General features: G+C 34.1%; 1 long non-coding RNA gene across 1 annotated transcript; it reads left to right on the top strand.

Moving 5' to 3' along the window:
• Positions 1-20,695: 20,695 nt before the first annotated feature.
• LOC142239385 (uncharacterized) lies at positions 20,696-21,527 on the top strand. The gene is made up of 4 exons (XR_012723014.1): positions 20,696-20,796; positions 20,862-21,006; positions 21,193-21,347; positions 21,410-21,527. It is a non-coding gene; the product is annotated as an uncharacterized LOC142239385 (long non-coding RNA).
• Positions 21,528-22,000: the final 473 nt, after the last annotated feature.

Here is a 22,000-nt window from a genome sequence, read left to right as displayed (position 1 = left end):
AGACGCGCAAGAAGCAAAATCGGGAGATCGGTCTATATGGGGGCTATACCAAAACATGGACCGATACGGACCATTTTCGACACGCCTCTTTATAGTCCTACAATACCTTTAGATTTCCAATTTCAGGCAAATCGGATGGTAAATATAGTTTCTAGACGCCCAAGAAGCAAAATCGGGAGATCGGTCTATATGGGGGCTATATCAAAACATGGACCGATACGGACCATTTTCGACACACCTCTTTATGGTCCCAAAATACCTCTGGATTTACAATTTCAGGCAAATCTGATACAAAATACGGTTTTTATAGGCCCAAGACCCCAAATCGGGAGGTCGGTTTATATGGGGACTATATCAAAACTTGGACCGATATAGCCCATCTTCGAACTTGACCTGCCTGCAAACAAAAAACTAATCTGTGCCAAATTTGGGGACGATAGCGCCGTTATTGAAGGCTGTAGCGTGATTACAACAGACAGACAGACAGACAGACGGACAGACGGACATGCTTATATCGTCTTAGAATTTCTCCCTGATCAAGAATATATATACTTTATATAGTCGGAAATCGATATTTCGATGTGTTACAAACGGAATGACAAACTTATTATACCCCCGTCACCATTTTATGGTGGTGGGTATAAAAAGGTAATGAGATGGCCTGATTATCATGTTGCTATCATATGTAGAATGTATTTTAACTTTAAAATGAGTTTCAGTCGAAACCTAACCATGTAAATGAAAACCATATGGAGCAGATAGATACAGACCTTTGCTCCATTGGCTTCCAAGTCAACAAGCATGCTGGTGCAATGTGATTATGGCATACATTAGATTCTCATGGGTGATTATATTTCTGAAATTTCACACTTTTTACCGTGTGATGTGTAAATTGTTCGCATCATTGTATGTAGAAAATTCTAAGACCTCCTCCTGTGGCTTAGAGGTAGATATAGGATGTAGCTATATTGGCACTATCCTGTAAAGGTATCCATTCATAAAGTTATACTATTGTACACAAAAAAGTAAGGATAAACCACCGCTGAAAAACTTTTTGAAATTTGGCCAAAACTGGGATTATATCCATGATCCTTCCCATGTAAGGCGGGAATGCAGACCATTGCACCACAGGGGTAATGTTTTGTGTTTTTTTTTGTAGGCTTATTGCAATTTATGCCCATGTTTAGTTTATACAATTTTTTAGACATACATGTAATAAAGAAAACAAAATATAATTCTATTATATACAGAAAAAAGTAAAAAATTGAACTAAATTGTACTCCACATTTCGATATTTCCACAAAGAGTTGTTAAAAGCCGGAAAATGTATACTTTTTAACTGTAATTCATGAAATTACATCCTCTCATAGAAAAAAAACTGAACCACAAATAAAGAAAAATATCATTGGCGCCAAATCATAACCATTTTAAACAACCTGTAGTTTATTCTCTGTTTTAACAGGTTGGCTGATAAGTCCCCGGTCTGACACATAGATGGCGTTGCTAGTATTAAATGCATATTATTTTTAAATAGTACCAACCTTCAAATGATTCGTGTCAAAATTTGACGTCTGTAAGTCAATTAGTTTGTGAGATAGAGCGTCTTTTGTGAAGCAACTTTTGTTATTGTGAAAAAAAAAAATGGAAAAAAAGGAATTTCGTGTTTTGATAAAATACTGTTTTCTGAAGGAAAAAAATACGGTGGAAGCAAAAACTTGGCTTGATAATGAGTTTCCGGACTCTTCCCCAGGGAAATCAACAATAAGTGATTGGTATGCAAAATTCAAGCGTGGTGAAATGAGCACGGAGGACGGTGAACGCAGTGGACGCCCGAGGAGGTGGTTACCGACGAAAACATAAAAAAAATCCACAAAATGATTTTGAATGACCGTAAAATGAAGTTGATCGAGATAGCAGAGGCCTTAAAGATACCAAAGGAACGTGTTGGTCATATCATTCATTAATATTTGGATATGCGGAAGCTCTGTGCAAAATGGGTGCCGTGTTGATGATTCTAAGCGGTGTTTGCAGCTGTTAACTCGTAATACACTCGAGATAGCAGATCGAGAAAGCAGAGGCCTTAAAGATACCAAAGGAACGTGTTGGTCATATCATTCATTAATATTTGGATATGCGGAAGCTCTGTGCAAAATGGGTGCCGTGTTGATGATTCTGAGCGGTGTTTGCAGCTGTTAACTCGTAATACACTCGAGTTTTTCCGTCGATATGTGACAATGGAGGAAACATGGCTCCATCACTACACTCCTGAGTCCAATCGACAGTCGGCTGAGCGGACAGTGACCGGTGAACCGTCTCCGAAGCGTGGAAAGACTCAAAAGTCCGCTGACAAAGTAATGGCCTCTGTTTTTTGGGATGCGCATGGAATAATTTTTATCGATTATCTTGAGAAGGGAAAACCCATCAACAGTGACTATTATATGGCGTTATTGGAGCGTTGAAGGTCGAAATCGCGGCAAAACGGCCCCATATGATGAAGAAAAAAGTGTTGTTCCACAAAGACAACGCACCGTGCCACAAGTCATTGAGAACGATGCAAAAATTCATGAATTGGGCTTCGAATTGCTTCCCCACCTACCGTATTCTTCAGATCTGGCCCCCAGCGACTTTTTATACCCACCACCACAGAAAGGTGACGGGGGTATAATAATTTTGTCATTCCGTTTGTAACACATCGAAATATCGATTTCAGACTATATAAAGTATATATATTCTTGATCAGGGAGAAATTCTAAGACGATATAAGCCTGTCCGTCTGTCTGTTGTAATTACGCTACAGCCTTCAATATCGGCGCTATCGTCCTGAAATTTGGCACATATTCGTCTTTTGTTTGCAGGCAGGCCAAGTTCGAAGATGGGCTATATAGGTCCAAGTTTTGATATAATCCCCATATAAACCGACCTCCCGATTTGGGGTATTGGGCTTATAAAAACTGTAGTTTTTATCCAATTTGCCTGAAATTGGAAATCTACAGGTATTTTAGGACTATCAAAAAGTGTACCGAAAATGGTGCCTATCGGGCCATGTTTTGGTATAGCCCCCATATGGACCGATTTCCCGATTTTGCTTCTTAGGCGTCTAGAAAGTGTATTTTCTATCAGATTTGCCTAAAATTGGAAATCTAGGGGTATTCTAGGACCATAAAGAGGTGTGCTTAAAATGGATGCTCGCAGAAAAAATTTGGCTGCAATGAAGAGATGATCGCCAAAACTGAGGCCTATTTTGAGGGAAAACCGAAGGAGTACTAACAAAATGGTATCAAAAACTTGGAAGATCGTTATAATCGTTGTATCACTCTTGAAGGGAACTATGTTGAATAATAAAAACGAATTTTGACAAAAAAATGTGTTTTCCTTTGTTAGACCGGGGACTTATCAGCCAACCTGTTGTACTCATTTCAACGGAATTTTACTGCAATTTTTATTTTTTACTCAATTGTGTTTCGTTTTAGGGCGTTAGCCGATTTAAATTTAAAGTCTATAGATTTGGCAGACGTTTAAAATTTTTTTTCCAAATCGGTTGTGATTTAAATATTTGTATATAGGAATGTAAACCTCAACAAATTTGAAGGAGTTTAGATTGTATCAAAAATTTTGGTCTACATAGTGGTGAATATAGTCGAATATAGCCCGACTTTAGACTTTACACCCAAACAAATAATAGAGAAAACTTTACTTGATTCAAGCCGTAGCGGTGTCAAAAGTATGGTAAGTACGGATTTTCTAAATCCATGAAGAAAATTCTTAATTTAATCCCTAAAATATTAACTACAGATTTCTTAATTTTAGAAATTTTCAATCGTGTTTGTGCTTCCTTTAAGTACGGGAAGTGCTTGATTCAAGCCTTCAAGTTAGTATACTATGTTAACTTGTTTTTAGTGAACTTACACAGCAGGTTTGTTAGAATTTCGTAACAAGTAATGTGCAAAAAGAAAAATTTATTTCGGTTGGCAATACTTCTAATATTATATGCTGTAAAATATTACCATATTAATATTAATATGGTAATATTTTATGTGGAGACAAAGATCGTCCCTGTGCATAGACACAACCACGTGTTGTCAAAGCAGTATCTCCTGGGTTGTTATCGTAGTAATCATCCAAATCACCATCTCATGGATGTACAACCACCACCCAGAAATTTAAGGGTTGATCTACATCATTTAGAGCGTGAGTGCTAACATAGCGCTACAAAAAAGAGGCTCTCTAGATCAGGCAGCATGCCAGGCAGGTCTGAAATGGATTTAAGAGGGTACTGTACCTTGAAGAAGCTACACGGTTAACACAGTTCTCGGAGTCCGACCACCACCCATAGCACCGGAGGAAAGAGACCTCCCACGGCAGACTACACTGAAAAAAATATTGACCTAATATGGAAGATTATGCAACTTAAATTTTAGGACTCGAAATTTACGCAATGGTAAGGACAAAATTCTTTAAAATAATGGCATTTTAATTAAAAAAAGTTTATAATCATTGCATCAAAATTTTTTTTCACTAAATTTAGGACACAAATCTTGAAATTTTGCGTCCCTCTCTTGAAGTTGTAGATCTTTGAAGTAAGGCAAATGTTCCTTAAAACAAAGAAAAACATTTTTAATTTAATGAAATCGTCTTTAACTCAATTGACACATTGAATTTTTAAATTGACACATTGAATTTTTAAATTGACACATTGAATTTTTAAATTTAAGATAAAAACGCTTCAAATATAGGCTAAGACTTATTTTAAGGATTTGCATCTTTGGTTTAAAGTTTTTTTTTTTAGCATTAAGAAAACAGTTTTTACTTTGAAGTACTTGGCATAATTTGGATTTTGAAACTGGAATTTGTTTGTATATGAATACCTTTATTAATATATCGCAAACAGAGAATAAAAATTCGATGAATGAGATCTGTATCCAATTTTAATTTTATCGATCCTAGATATAAAGCCAGGGAGGTCCGTAAAAAATGTCTTTATTTTAAAGAAGCCGCATCTTTGGCTCGGAATCAATACCAAAATCCTTAAAGGAAGGTCAAAATCTTTGGATCCAAGTAAACTTTTTTTGAGTGTAGGATAGTTTTGACCCAATTAAGATCAGGCAAGTGCAGTCGCCTCAGCCAGCTAAACCTACCCGACTCACCACCAGATCATTCTGGACACATCCACCTTAGTCGCAGAGTTCCTGGATCTGGATACAAGCTGAAGTACTAAAGCGCATAACACAAAAATGAATGAATTCGCAATAAACTGTTACAACAATAATAACGAAACGTGCGTCAGCTGTTCAAACCAGTGTTGGCAAAACGATAATAGCTAAAAAATCGCCCTTAACTTTAACGGAGCGGTGCAAATTTTACAGATGCGTGTTTTAAATTAAATGAAAAATCACAGCAAGGATGATAAAAACACTTTTAAAGATTATGAAATTTATTTTAATTAAAATTTCTTTATTTTAAAGCAATTTATCCTTAGTATTTTGTACGCTGCGTATTCTAAAATTTAGGCTGCATAATCTCTCTTATTATGTCAATATTTTATTCAGTGTACGTACACTCAAAAAAAAGTTTACTTGTAATCAAAGATTTTGACCTTTCTTTAAGGATTTTGCTATTGATTCCGAGACAATTATGCAGCTTCTTTAAAATAAAGACATTTTTTACGAACCTTCCTGGCTTTAAATCTAGGATCGATAAAATTAAAATTGGATACAGATCTCATTCATCGAATTATGCCAAGTACTTCCAAGTAAAAACTGTTTTCTTAATGCTAAAAAACTTTAAACCAAAGATGCAAGTCCTTAAAATAAGTCTTAGCCTATATTTGAAGCGTTTTTATCTTACATTTAAAAATTCAATATGTCAGTTGAGTTAAAGACGATTTCTTTAAATTAAAAATGTTTTTTTTTTAATTTAAGGAACATTTGCCTTACTTCAAAGATCTATAACTTCAACAGAGGGACGCAAAATTTAAAGATTTTTGTCCTCAATTGAATGAAAAAAATTTTTGAAGCAAGGATTATAAACTTTCTTTTAATTAAAATGTCATTATTTATTTTAAAGAATTTTGTCCTTAGCATTGCGTAAATTTCGAGTCCTAAAATTTAAGTTGCATAATCTTCCATATTAGGTCAATATTTTATTCAGTGTACGTACGTGTTTTGCAGATATCCGATTTCGGTTCATGGTGTCTGCCCTGCAATGCATTTGCCGTTCAGTGTATTCCGACTTAATTTAGAATTCGAAAAAAAAATAGCTTTCTGTATGAATCTAAGTGGATTTTAAGATTTTCTACTCCTCTTAGTTTTATTCACTCTCACAGTCCTCTTGATTACCGTCATCATTGCGAATCTAAAAATCTGAGAGCAAAGAAGATTTTTTGCTACTCTTGAAGTATGAAACTTTCCCGAGTGGCACCTGTAAGCAAATAAATAATCATAATGGTAATAGTCTACCTTGTTATGACAATTGAAAATGTTGCAAAAACCAAAGTTTGGCCATTGTGAGTGAAATAAGTAGTCTGGGAAGGACAACAGTTTGGTTGACGTAGAATCATGGAACTGAAGTGTCAAAATTATCATATTTTACCATTTAAGTTGTTTCAGTTTAAAAGTCCCAAAAACATAGCAAACTTCCTTTGCACGCCAATGAAACTCCACTCGTTCGGTAAAGTATCCAAGACCTGGCATCCTAGCAGGATAGAAATGAACAAAACTTGGAAAAACTAAAACTCATTGAAATTCAACACAGCCTTAGGAAATAAGAACATTCTTGCAAAACAGGAACTGAGACAGGCATCATGTACATATCATACATTTTCACATGTCCCTATAACTTCTCTTCATCTCTTCTCTGCTTCAGCTGTGAATTCTTAGTAGATGGCAAACATCATAATCATGAATGAAGAAAGGAAAAGGAAAATGTTTAAAATTGGAAACGGAAATTCATATCCAACGTCAAACGGACAGACAGAATGCCTGGCAATAGAACCAACTGTCCTGGACGAGGTCTAATGTATGAGTACGGGGTCCGATATGGAGTTCAACTGAAATGAAATTATGACTAAACAAAATAGCCTTCGTTTATACCCCAGGAATAGCATTCCAATATACCAGGAGGATCCAAGCAATAAATTGACATGGACAAGACTATAACACTTGGGTGCATACCTTATCGGGGTAGGGTCCTGCAACGGATGTGTCAACATGCTGTACGTTGGCATTCTTGGAATGTGTAGTAGATAAAATGTGTCAACATTCCATGTCATGCACCTCACCTCACCTTAGCTAACAGTCAATAGGACACAAAATGGATGTTTGCAAATTTAATTTTGTGACACTGGCTCTAAAACAATTAATTATGGCTGATAAGTGTGGAGACCAAATGGCGGTGGCGACAGCTATGATATTCTATGTGACATATACACCCATCAGGACCAGCCCCAATATACATGGGATGCAAAGCGATAAATTATATTTTCCGTTAAGAGTAGCACATTTATTATAAAATGTTGACAAAGTATGCGGTATTCTAATTTTATGATGAAAAGATGGGCTCAGAAGTGGTGGTCGTTGAATATGGAAGGCAAATGAAATGTGTGTACGTGTGAGTGAGAGAGAGTGGTATTTTTTGCAATGGCTATATTTTGCAATACAATACTTTGCTCCGAAACCATATTCGCGTTTTACACAAAAAAGGGGAAACCAAGCTTAGTTCGACTATACAGATTAGAGGTGTGCGCGTGACTGAAATTTCACTCACACTCACGCACGTTCACGAAACAAAATGTTTATTCACGCACGCTCACGCACGCTCACGCACGATACGCGTTGTAGTCAATCCCACTCACGCACATTCACGAAATGAAAACCAGTACTCACGCACGCTCATGCACGAACTACTTTTAAAGACTCACGTTCACGCACGATTCACGATCATTCTCGTGATTCCCGACAAATTCACTAACCTCACGACATTTTCCAAACGGAAATCTGCAAAGGTAACAAACTTCAAAAATAGAATATAGTTCGAGAGCTAAATTAATTTCAGTTAAAATACGAATATGAATTAAATCTTGATTTTTTTCGTGAGCGTGATTTTGCAGAAATTTTATTCACGCACATTCACGAACCGATTTTATTTCTCACGCACGCTCACGCACGACATATTTATTTTAGTCCCATTCACGCACATTCACGAGACTTGCTTTGGATTTTGTTCACGACTCACGTGATTCTCGCGTGAATCACGCGTGTCACGAGAATTTCGTGTCACGCGCACACATCTAATACAGATAGAAAAATATGTTTTTCATATGTTCCGATGTAAACAAAATATGTCGAAAATATGGCTGAATTTTTTAAACACAATATATATATATATATATATATATATATATATATATATATATATATATATATATATATATATATATATATATATATATATATATATATATATATATATATATATATATATATATATATATATATATATATATATATATATATATATATATATATTTTCGTGAGCGTGATTTTGCAGAAATTTTATTCACGCACATTCACGAACCGATTTTATTTCTCACGCACGCTCACGCACGACATATTTATTTTAGTCCCATTCACGCACATTCACGAGACTTGCTTTGGATTTTGTTCACGACTCACGTGATTCTCGCGTGAATCACGCGTGTCACGAGTTGTGCTTGTATGAGCGCATTCGTTTTGGCTATGCGTTTGGCATGTTAATGATGCTACCCTCAACATTTGATATGCTTACATCTAAATAGTATTGAATTTGAATATTAAAAAGTGTATTCAGAAAAAACAAGTATATATGGCCGTAAGTTCGGCCAGGTCGGATCTTATGTACCCTCCACCATGGATTGCGTAGAAACTTCTACGAAGGACTGTCATCCACAATCGAATTACTTGGGTTGTGGTATCTTAAATCGTTTTCTAATTTGTGAGTTAGTCCATACGTGGTATATACACAGAAAAAACTGAAGCAAAATAAAAATCAATTATTGGCATAATTGAATGAAAAAATTATATCAAATACTATTTTTATTAAGTCAAACATGAAAATAATTGGTTGAATGAAAAACTGGCAAAAATATCAAAATTCACTGGTAATTGAATTCACAACACATCAATTACTATGTTCAATTGGACCAAGTATAAAAGTTATTGATTTAAGTATAATGCGTAATTGCCTGATAAAACTGTTTATGACGTTGCTACGTAACGAAAAATAAATTAATACAAACAATAAAATGTCATTTATTGTTATTATTAAGAATCTTCTTAAGAACATGGTCGAATTTTCCCGCAAATAAACCGGGGTATCGGTATCGCGATTCGAAATGTTAACATTTACAACATTTTCGGCGCACCATATTGTATTTTTATCGCAGGTAAGTACCTTTATCTAAATACCAGTTTTTTGGTCAAGCGCGTTTTCCAATACACTGTAAGAAATCTCTTCGTAAAAATGTACATTTTCATTGTGAGTCTAACCTGTGACGTGTTGGTAGAATTCTTTCTCTCTCTCAAGCACATTCACGAAATACTCATGTACGTTCACGCAAACAGAACTTTTAAAGACGATTAACGGTTCACAACAATTTTTAGACTCACGAGAATTCTCGTGACTTCGACCATTAGTTGGGATCACGACGAAAGTATCACAGCACAAACTTTTTACTATGGAAAGTTAATTTAATATATTTAGTACATATTTCTATGTTCGTAAAATTTTTAAAATTCGCTGAAAGCTTTAATAAAATATGTAAATGATTTATTTTGTTGTATAAACTTACACACATCCTGAATTGGGTCGTTTAAAAACTTGCGAATAAGCTTTGGAATATATATACAATTACATTCTTTCTATTTTGTTTTTACAATTAGGTCGTGTACACGTCAAATTGCCTTATTAATGGATATAAGCCGACTGTCAAAAATATGTGGCCTAGAGGAAAATGTGTTTACTTCGAAAACGGGGATTTCGAGGATTTCTTCCCAGCAACAGAAGGTAAAATCATGTAAAACTTTGAAATATTTTCGAAACTTTGAAACGAATAGATGTTTGTATTACAGAAGAGCAGGATGCCTAATCAAATCGCATATAAATGAGGAAGATTTGGGAAATTCCAGCAGGTGGTACAGATAATTCAAAAACTGTTTCTTTGTGAGTTAGCCTGTTAAATACGTCGTTTATAATGAATATTCTGTATTTTTCTACCAAACATGTACTTCGCTGTATTTTCAATTATACATATTTTCAGAATTTCTTTTTTATAATAAAAAGCATTAAACCTTTTTTCAGAGTGTATTTGTATAATTTTCTTAAATTAATATAGATTATATAGTACAAAGATTGTATTGATTAACATCGTAATAAACACAATTACGATAGTAATTGTATAGGTTACAAAATTCTATAAACATTGTACTCAGTTCAATTACGACTGTAATTGAAAACGCTTTATATACTTCAAATACTAATGTATTTGGATTGAGTACTATGTCATTTAAATATTTTGACAAATTCCAATTACATTTATACTCAAGGCAAATATTACTTCATTTGAAAATAGTTTTATGACAACCTTACAAATTGGGTAATTGGATTTACAATTTTCGTCATAAGCTGAAAATCAAATACAAAAATAATTGAATTCACAATTTTTGTATTTGATTCAATTATTCACTTTTTTCTGTGTATTAGACAAAAAGGTATGTGTAGGTAAGTCTACAAATAATTACGAATCGATATGGACTTTTGCATGGTACGTAGGGAGCCAGAATTGATATATGGGGGTCGCTTATATAGGGGCTATATACAATTATGAACTTGATATGGACCAATCTTTGTGTGATTGGGGATCGATTTATCTGAGGGCTATATATAACTATAGACCGATATGGACCTAGTTAGGCATGGTTGTTAACGGCCATATACTAGCACAATATACCAAATTTCAACTGACTCGGATGAAATTTGCTCCTCCAAGAGGCTCCAAAACCAAATCTCGGGATCGGTTTATATGGGGGCTATATATGATTATGGACTAATATGGACCAATTTTGGCATGGTTGTTAAATAGCATATACTTCCACCACGTACCAAATTTCAACCAGATCGGATGAATTTTGCTTCTCCAAAAGTCCACCGGAGGTCAAATCTGGGGATCGGTTTATATGGGGGCTCTATATAATTATGGGCCGATTTCGACCAATTTTTGCATGGGTGTTTGAGGCCATATATTAACACCACGTACCAAATATTAACTGAATAAGATGTATTTTGGTCTTCTAAGAGGCTCCGGAGGTCAAATCTGGTGATCGGTTTATATGGGGGCTATATATAATTATGGACCGATATGGACCAATTTATGCATGGTCATTAGAGACCATATACTAACACCATGTACCAAATTTCAGCCGGACCGGATAAATTTTGCTTCTCTTAGAGGATCCGCAAGCCAAATCGGGGGAACGGTTTATATGGGGGCTATATATAATTATTGACCGAAGTGGACCAATTTTTGCATAGTTGTTAGAGACCATATACTAACACCATGTATCAAATTTCAACCGGATCGGATGAAATTTTCTTCTCTTAGAGGCTCCGCAAGCCAAATCTGGGGATCGGTTTATATGGGGGCTATATAAAATTATGGACCGATGTGGACCAATTTTTGCACGGTTATTGAAGACCATATACTAACAGCATGTACCAAATTTCAGCCGGATCGGATGGATTTTTTAGAGGGTCTGCAAGCCAAATTTGGGGATCCGTTTATATGGGGGCTATACGTAAAAGTGGACCGATATGGCCCATTTGCAATACCATCCGACCTACATCAATAACAACTACTTGTGTCAAGTTTCAATTCGATAGCTTGTTTCGTTCGGAAGTTAACGTGATTTCAACAGACGGACGGATGGACGGACATGCTCAGATCGACTCAGAATTTCACCACGACCCAGAATATATATACTTTATGGGGTCTTAGAGCAATATTTCGATGTGTTACAAACGGAATGACAAAGTTAATATACCCCCATCCTATGGTGGAGGGTATAAAAAACAAGAGCGAATAGAGAATGTCTATTCGAATAAACTTGGGGTTATTTTGGACAGGAAGCTCAACTTTAATCCATTAACGCCTAAAATGAAAAACTGCCGGACAAATATTAATTTTATGGGTTTTATTAGCTACACCCTCAAAAAAAAAATCGCTTCTTTAACATATGTTCCAAACATATTTTGCAGGAAGCACATATATTATTGGATACTGCCGAAACATTAATATGTTTGTTTTATGTGAACATATTATATGTTTGGAAGCATTTTGAGCCCAAAAATATTATATGCTTGGAAGAATTTTTCCCAAATACGATTGTGCTCATTCCCTAACATACTCGTAATTTTCACTTCCACGAAATATTTTAGTTCTTGGCACCTTTTTCTGTAATACAAATAATGTTGAAGAAATTATTCACTTTTATAATTTTTTTAAATTTTACCTTTCGCCTGCACGGAGAATCGAACCGAGGACCATACAGTTTGTAAGCCAACACACTATCCACTGCGGTACGTAGCTGTTATAGGCATGGGCGCCCACGAGCCCATGCAAACATAACATTATTTCACAGAAACATACATTTGTTTGCCACGTGGAGCAGTGGTTAGCATTTCTGCCTTGCATGCAAAGGGTCGTGGGTTCAATCCCTGCCCCGACCGAACACTTTTTTCCAAATTTTTATAATGAAACTTCGAAATGTGGGTTATTAAAGATTTATAGTCAGTAACAGTACTTGATATAAACGAAATTGACTGATTTTTTGATAAAATATTATTGTTTTATTGCAAAAATAACAATTTTGTTACAAAAAACTGTTTTTGGTACAAAACTTTAAAATTTGGAAGGAATTCAAAAACTCTAACAAAAGAAGAACGTGGATTCGAGTATAAACATACATAAATAATTTTATAGTATAAATATAATAAATTTAGTTAGGCGTGAACAGTTTTTTACTAGCATTTAACACCATCGCTGTATAATGCCTTTTGTTTTTCTTTAGTAATTCATTTTAAAGAAAAAAACTTTTTAAATTGTTTTAGCTGCAAAACTCGAACTTAATGCCCGCTTTTATATTTGAAGGTGTCCGTCAACTCCTCGTGGACTACTTATTAATAAAGAGGAACTAAACTTTGTTTTTACACATTTTACTGTGTAATTTTTCACTATTTCCTCCTTGTTTCATTTTACTGTCCCAACTCTAAAAAGAGTATAGTGCCCTTTCGTTATTTTTATGAACCAGGAAAAAAATTGTGTCCATAATGCCAAAATGATAAACAAACCACATGTCCACACATAAATAAAATGCTGCTCGCAAGGCGAAAACATATGCTGTTTTTTTTTTTTCAAATGTCTATTCTCTTCGTTCCGAATGTCTATTCTTTTTATTCAAATTAAATAATATTTAGACTTAAGCATATCAAATTTTTGGCCTTATCATAAAACAGTTTTCCGAAACAACATACAATCGGTTTCACAGAAATTGTTCTCTTTTGATTCTTTCGCTGTGTTATGTTGATATCTTTTGTCAACTCTTCCGGTTTCCATCTCTATTTATTTCTCTATACTCTCTCTGTCGCTTTGAATAAAATATCACAACATACACCCAGAAAAAAGTGACCCCTTCTTTAAGTTAAAATGAACTCATTGTGAAGAAAGTTGAACTTCGTATAGCGCCAAAGACATTTTTATTTGTTTGAACGATGTGATTTTCGTAGAAATTAGGTATAATGCATTCCATATATTAGATAACATTTTCCTATATTTATGTACCACTATACTACAGAATGAAAAAATTTAACTGATTTGAATTCATATATGGAATGATTTTATTGAAATTTTTTCATTCATTTGGACAAATCTTACACATTTGTGGTAAAATTTTTACTTCATAATTACAACTGCTTACCTTCGTTTTTAAATACAATTTTATTTATTTATATGAGCAATTTTATCTTCAATAAAAGACATGTTTTATTAATACATTGAATATATTTATTAAGAATCAACAGCATCGAATCTCCTTGAAATATTAGTTTATTATTCCGCTGTTTCCAATTTCCATGTGATATTATCAACTGTAAAACGCACTTTTTCTTCTTCTTGTACTTTTCACTTTTAATAAGTTGCTGCCTAACGATTTTGTCCTCCTTTTACAATTTCAATACCTACAAATATAAAAAATCATAAACCATTTTTGTTACAAAAGGTTAGCGTCACTGAATATTACCTGATAATTGAAGATTCCAAAATGAAGACAAATGAAAGGGTTGTTATTCTGCTGGTGTTTTCTTTCTTTATATACCATCACGAACACTGATAGATTTATTTTCAAAAAACGAAAATTTTTCTCACTAATTTAAAATAATAAATATTTTATATATTTTATTTGTTATTTATTATATTATTTTACAATATTATTTTTTAACAATCTTTCCTTATACCACAACAACGCGATTCCAACTAAAAAAACAACCCACGCGCAAACATATCGATTACACCCACGCGCAAACACATCGATTGCGATGACAGGTATCGATTACAGGTAGACAATAGAAATATAGGAAAATTTCCTATATTCTAACAAGTGTGTTTCCTTAAGTTTTGATTGGATTGCATACTTCTTAGTACGAATGAACTAAAATATTTTTCTATGCCAAGTGTTGTTCGTATGTATGAAAAACTTTCTATTATAAAGGAAGTCGCAATTATCATTTTATAAGAAATTTTACTAATTTTGAGGAAACTTGGTTTTAGTTCGGGTTTTGTTTATTTTTACGAATGCTTTGTTATCGGTGAATAAAATTTTCTTGTTCAGTAGTAATTTCTTATACCCAGCGAAGAAAATAGTATGAGTAAAATTCCATGCCTTATTCTAGTTAATGAACTATTCCTAACTGCTTACAGTATAGGATATTTTTACTGAAACGAGTAAATTTTATTATTTCTCACAAAATTTTACCTTAATGGAAATAAAATGGATAAACTATATTGATGAAAAATTTTTCCTTTAGTTTCGAAGGCACTTTTTTCTGGGTGTATGTATGTTTAGTCGAAATTTGTAAATTTATATATGTTTGCATTCACACATATGATTTTTATGGAACATTCATGCCCCAAACATGATATATTCTAACATATTAAAATATGTGTCCCAAACATTTAGTGTTAGTTTAGGAACATTACATGTTTACACTTAAATATATTGTGTTTAAAAATTGTGCCCGAAACACATTTTGTTTATATCGGAACATATGAAAAACATATTTTTCTAACAGTGTAGGCAACGACTAAATAAAAAGATTTGGATAAAAAACTGTGACTGTTTAGAAAAAAGGGTGTCCCATGTGGGGACATTGGGCAGATTAAGTATAAAATTCTCCAAAAATCTTCATTACCTGGTAGTACAATTTTAAACCTTTTATTACAATGCACTTAAACAGTTTTATTTATACACAATCGAGATATTATATGCGAATTATAGAATTATAGATTTTAGATCACTTACACACATAAAACTATTGAAAGTATTTTACGAAAGTTCTCGGTATAATAACAAGAATATAACGCACTGAATATAACATACACTTGTTTATCAAATGCAACCAAGTGTGTTTGGTTATATATCCGATGCAATATACAGTTGTCATACGTGTACTTAAAATTACAAAAATAACGGGTAGCTTATAGTTGTTTGACTTTAAACAGATGTCCTCATATGGGGACAAAGGGCGGTAATGGGTTAAGCGTAATATTGAAGAAAACTTTGTACTCGTGCAAAAAGGCAATAACATAGATAAGAAGTGGGGACTAATCCCGAAAATTGTGCATTGGCTGAACGCGGCAGTGGTTAGACCTATAATGATGTTTTGATCTGGTGGCCGTTACGCTTGTGTATGTCATATTGCGTTAGCACTAGACACGAAATCCTCGTAAGCGAGGATTTTGGCCGAAATCCTCCTTTTTGAAACTCTGCCCCAATTTTCCTTGTAGATGAATGTGTGAGTGCGTGTGCACATACGGGTTTGTGTTTGTATTGGTATATTTACAAACGGCTGTTAAATCCTAAAATCTACGAAATCTCGTTATTTCGTTATATTTATCAGTCCGAACACTTGAGATTTGTAAAGAGATTTTGGTTCTAAATAGTGAGATTTCGTATCTAGTGCGAACGTAGTATCAGGCGCATTCAGTAAGACAGGATTTCCTTAATGTTATGATGCATCTATTGCTTATAGACATTTTCGACAAACAGTCAGCTCCAACAACGGCTGTGCAGTTGCGCGTGCTATCGTTGTGGTCGGAAAAAATGTTCGGTCACAGTTCGGTCCTCAAAATAATGCCATATGTGCCAAACGTAGTGAATTACACTCTGGCGGAACCGCTTTTCGAACTCTTTGGAACTCTAATTCCCATCAGCGAGGTGTGGCTCCAAATTAGATTGACAAGTGGGTTTCGGAGATTACAAATTGGTTGAGAAGTAATGTTCCAACAAATGTTGGTATTAATATATACAAAAAAAAAAAAATCGCCTCTGTAACATATACTCCAAAACGCATTCTGCTTCAAACATATATTTTCAGGATTTGTCCAAACAAAATATTGTTTGTATTGATCGAACATATTATGTTTCACTTTAGGTATATATATTTTTAAGGCGCCAATCCATTTTTTTATTTGGATTACAAATAAACAAATTTGTTTATAATTTATTCGAATGTTATGCTGCAAATATTTATTTATAAAAAAATATATAAGAGCCAACAAGCAATCACCAATATTTACATATTCCTTAATGATGGACTTTTAGTCTCAATGAGTTGTGTTGATGTCTTTCATTAACTCACTCAATCGTCCCCTTTAGTCTTTCTTTATACTCTCTCGTCTCACTTTCTAAACACATATATGTATGTTTATAGGCAATTTCTAAATTAATATATGTTTGCATCCACACATAACTATTATATTTAAAACCCAAACATAATATGTTCAAACATGTTAAGATATATGTCGCAAACATGTTATGCTAGCTTATGAACATTATATGTTTGAACTTAAGAATAATGTGCTAAAAATTTGAGTTCCACATTATTTTTACACTGAAATATATGAAAACAAGTAAGGAAAGTCTAAAGTCGGGCGGGGCCGACTATATTATACCCTGCACCACTTTGTAGATCTAAATTTTCGATACCATATCACATCCGTCAAATGTGTTGGGGCTATATATACAGGTTTGTCCCAAATACATACATTTAAATATCACTCGATCTGGACAGAATTTGATAGACTTCTACAAAATCTATAGACTCAAAATTTAAGTCGGCTAATGCACTAGGGTGGAACACAATGTTAGTAAAAAAATATGGGAAACATTTAAATCTGGAGCAATTTTAAGAAAATTTCGCAAAAGTTTATTTATGATTTATCGCTCGATATATATGCATTAGAAGTTTAGGAAAATTAGAGTCATTTTTACAACTTTTCGACTAAGCAGTGGCGATTTTACAAGGAAAATGTTGGTATTTTGACCATTTTTGTCGAAATCGAAAAAACATATATATGGGAGCTATATCTAAATCTGAACCGATTTCAACCAAATTTGGCACGCATAGCTACAATGCTAATTCTACTCCCTGTGTAAAATTTCAACTAAATCGGAGTTAAAAATTGGCCTCTACGGTCATATGAGTGTAAATCGGGCGAAAGCTGTATATGGGAGATATATCTAAATCTGAACCGATTTCAACCAAATTTGGCACGCATAGCTACAATGCTAATTCTACTCCCTGTGTAAAATTTCAACTAAATCGGAGTTAAAAATTGGCCTCTACGGTCATATGAGTGTAAATCGGGCGAAAGCTGTATATGGGAGATATATCTAAATCTGAACCGATTTCAACCAAATTTGGCACGCATAGCTACAATGCTAATTCTACTCCCTGTGCAAAATTTCAACTAAATCGGAGCAAAAAATTGGCCTCTGTGGTCAAATGAGTGTAAATCGGGCGAAAGCTATATATGAGAGCTATATCTAAATCTGAACCGATTTGGCTGATATTTTGCAAGTTTTTCGAGACTCATAAAATATTCGGATATACGGAATTTGAGGAAGATCGGTTGATATACACGCCAATTATGAGCAGATCGGTGAAAAATATATATGGCAGCTATATCGAAATCTGAACCGATTTTTTCCAAAATCAATAGGGATCGTCTTTGAGCCGAAACAGGACCCTATACCAAATTTTAGGACAATCGGACTAAAACTGCGAGCTGTACTTTGCACACAAAAATACATCAACAGACAGACGGACAGACAGACAGACAGACGGACATCGCTAAATCGACTCAGAATTTAATTCTAAGACGATCGGTATACTAAACGATGGGTCTCAGACTTTTCCTTCTTGGCGTTACATACAAATGCACAAACTTATTATACCCTGTACCACAGTAGTGGTGAAGGGTATAAACAGTCAATTTCGTCCGTGCGGTGAACTTCTCTCTTATCACTGAGTGGTGCCCGATTTCATGTTAAACTGACTGACAAGGGAATCGAACCCACGACCTTGTGTATGCAAGGCGGGCATGCTAACTTTGCACAGCTCCCACACTCACAAATGTGAACCATATATTTCACTAAAGCCGAAATAATTATATTTTAGCTCATGGAATTATTACGTTTTAAGAAATATTCCATGACTTTAATAATTTTTTGTGTACGTTAGTTAAATTAACTAAAACATAGGAAAAAATTATACACAAATGAAGCATAAAGATTTACTAAATTCGTGTCTCCAACAAAATAGTTCAGAATTTCTTAAAATTTGTAAATTTTACCAATAATGCGCCTATCTTGAACTTCGTATGGAACTAAAGACGTTTTTGCAATTTTGAACTCCATTTTTATACCCACCACCATAGAATGGTGACGGGGGTATAATAAGTTTGTCATTCCGTTTGTAACACATCGAAATATCGATTTCCGACTATATAAATCAGGGAGAAATTCTAAGACGATATAAACATGTCCGTCTGTCTGTCTGTCTGTTGTAATCACGCTACAGTCTTCAATAATAAAGCAATCGTGCTGAAATTTTGCACAAACTCATCTTTTGTCTGCAGGCAGGTGAAGTTCGAAGATGGGCTATATCGGTCCAGGTTTTGATATAGTCCCCATACAAACCGACCTCCCGATTTGAGGTCTTGGGCTTATAGAAACCGTAGTTTTTATGCAATTTGCCTGATATTGGAAATCTAGAGGTATTTTAGTACCACAAAGAGGTGTATATTCTAAAAATCTGGAAATTCGATTAGCCAAAAATTACCTTATCACTGCAGTGTTTTTCAGGCTGAAATATTGGCAATAAGAGAGGTGGTGAATTGGCTGAGAAGTAATGTTCCAACAAATATTGGCATTAATATATACTCAGACAGTCAACCTGCAATAAAATCCTTGGACTCTGTGTTCCTTAACTCAAAAACGGCCATAGACTGCCGCAAATCTCTCAACGAGATGGCTGAGCAGTACAATATTCACCTAATATGGGTGCCTGGTCATAGGAACATACCGGGGAACTGTGAAGCAGATGTGTTAGCAAGGCTAAGAACTACCTTACATATTCCAGGGGAACTAGAATCTGTTGGTATGCCTCTGGCCACCTGCAAGCTCTTACTGCGTGAGAAGGCTGTTATGATGGCCAATATTCGATGGGAAAATTGCAAGGGTTGTAACGACACCAAGCAAATATGGCCCCATTTAAACTTAAACCGCACACAAGATATGCTAGTGTTCTCAAGGCGTCAGATAGCACTCCTAATATCTGCTATAACGGGTCGCTGCCTGATAGGCGAATTTGCAAAAACTACACACAAAAAATTATCACCAACATTTTTTCAATTAAGCACTTAATTGAATTTGGAAACGGATTCAATTAATATGTTAATTGATTCAATTAATTATTTAATCAAATCCGAATAAAAACCAATTAAAAAAATGATTGATATTTGTTACGTTTCCAATTAAAATATTAATTGATTCAATCAATTTGTTAATCAATTCGGAAATAATTTTAAATTACAAACGTGATTGAAATTTTTTCCGTTTCCAATTACACGTGTGATTGATCCAATCACTTTTGTGATTGAAATTGAATAATTTTGAGCAATGGAAAGAGCGAAAAGAGAACAAGAGAATGGGTATTTATTCAACAATGTATGATGGAGAGATCAGTCTGTGGAAGTAACTCGTAACGAACGGTTGGTTTTTTGTTTTTCGCGTAAATTGAAAAACATGATTGGCGACATTCTGTCTGCTGCATTCAATATGTGTGCATAAATATTTTGAACGCAACAACAAATCATAGCAAAGGGTTGAAATAAATAAAGTGTGCAACAACAAACGACCACGTGGTAAAGGTTTGAAAAAAATATATGAGAGAACGCATTTGAAATTACCTGTGTTTGTGTTTTGTGGTATTGTAAAAATGGAAAACAATCTACGTTTATTGAAGATAAGAAATTGTGAAATATGTATACGGGTTTCCATTGAAGCCTGTTTACATTAAACGGACTAAAATAATATATTTTTTTTATTCATTTCTTTTAGCGACCAATTTTATTTTGTGAAATTGACCAATCACTTGACCATCAACTCCATCATTTTATCAAATATATAAGAATATGTTTGCAACAAAAAAGTGGGTACCGTCTGGATCTTTTAAAATTATAAATTTTTTTCACTCTTAGTTTTCTTAAAACCAAGAGCGGTATGGGTTTGTTGGAAGATTCACCTTGAAGTTGGGAAGTGGCGTTGGCATTAAATTGCATTTTTGCTTTACCTGCCTTTTTCAGTTTGAACCCAAGTAGAGAGCAGTATATCTGATATATAAACTAATGAGCTGAATTATGTATTGGTAAAAAAGTTCTTTCTTTTGGATTTAAAAACATGAAAAATATCCGAAAACAATAAAAATATGTATTTTCCATTTATATTTTTTTCTATTTCCAGAATTTACGAAGTATCATCAATATAATACCAAATACTACACTGTTTTCCCATTATTTTTGTCTTTCATTGGTTCAAATTTTAATAGACGATTTCAATGTGTGGATTTTGGAAAGGAATTGTTACTAAAATTAAATTACCGAGCTCCTTAATACACCTTTTTATGCTAAAAGACTACAACTACAAAAGAAGATTATAAATCTGTAACCTGGAACTAAGAATTGAACTTGATATTCTATGCAGGTAATGTTTAACAAAATTAATTTTTATTTGAACAAAATTAAATTCAAATTATTCTAATTTAGCTTACAGGCTGCTGAATTATTGAAAATCTAGGCGCATCTACACCCTCAAAAAAAATCGCTTCTTTAACATATGTTCCAAACATATTTTGCAGGAAGCACATATATTATTGGATACTGCCGAAACATTAATATGTTTATTTTATGTGAACATATTATATGGTTGGGAGCATTTTACGCCCAAAAATATTATATGCTTGGAAGAATTTTTTCCAAAGACGATTGTAACATACTCGTAATTTTCACGTCCACGAAATATATTTGTTCTTGGCACTTTTTTATGTAATACAAATAATGTTGAAGAAATTATTCACTTTTATAAATTTTTTAAATTTTACCTTTCGCCTGCACGGAGAATCGAACCGAGGACCATACAGTTTGTAAGCCAACACACTATCCACTAGGCTACGTAGCTGTTATGGTCACCAGCAGATAATTATCGTTATAAGTTACATTTATATAGCATAGTTTGCAGCGCCCACGAGCCCGTGCAAACATAACATTATTTAACAGAAACATATATTTGTTTGCCACGTGGAGCAGTGGTTAGCATGTCTGCCTTACATGCAAAGGGTCGTGGGTTCAATCCCTGCT

This window comes from Haematobia irritans, chromosome 1 (genome assembly GCF_050003625.1).
Source record: "Haematobia irritans isolate KBUSLIRL chromosome 1, ASM5000362v1, whole genome shotgun sequence".
NCBI classification, from domain to species: Eukaryota; Metazoa; Arthropoda; class Insecta; order Diptera; family Muscidae; genus Haematobia; species Haematobia irritans.
This window is presented reverse-complemented; position numbering and strand designations above follow the sequence as displayed.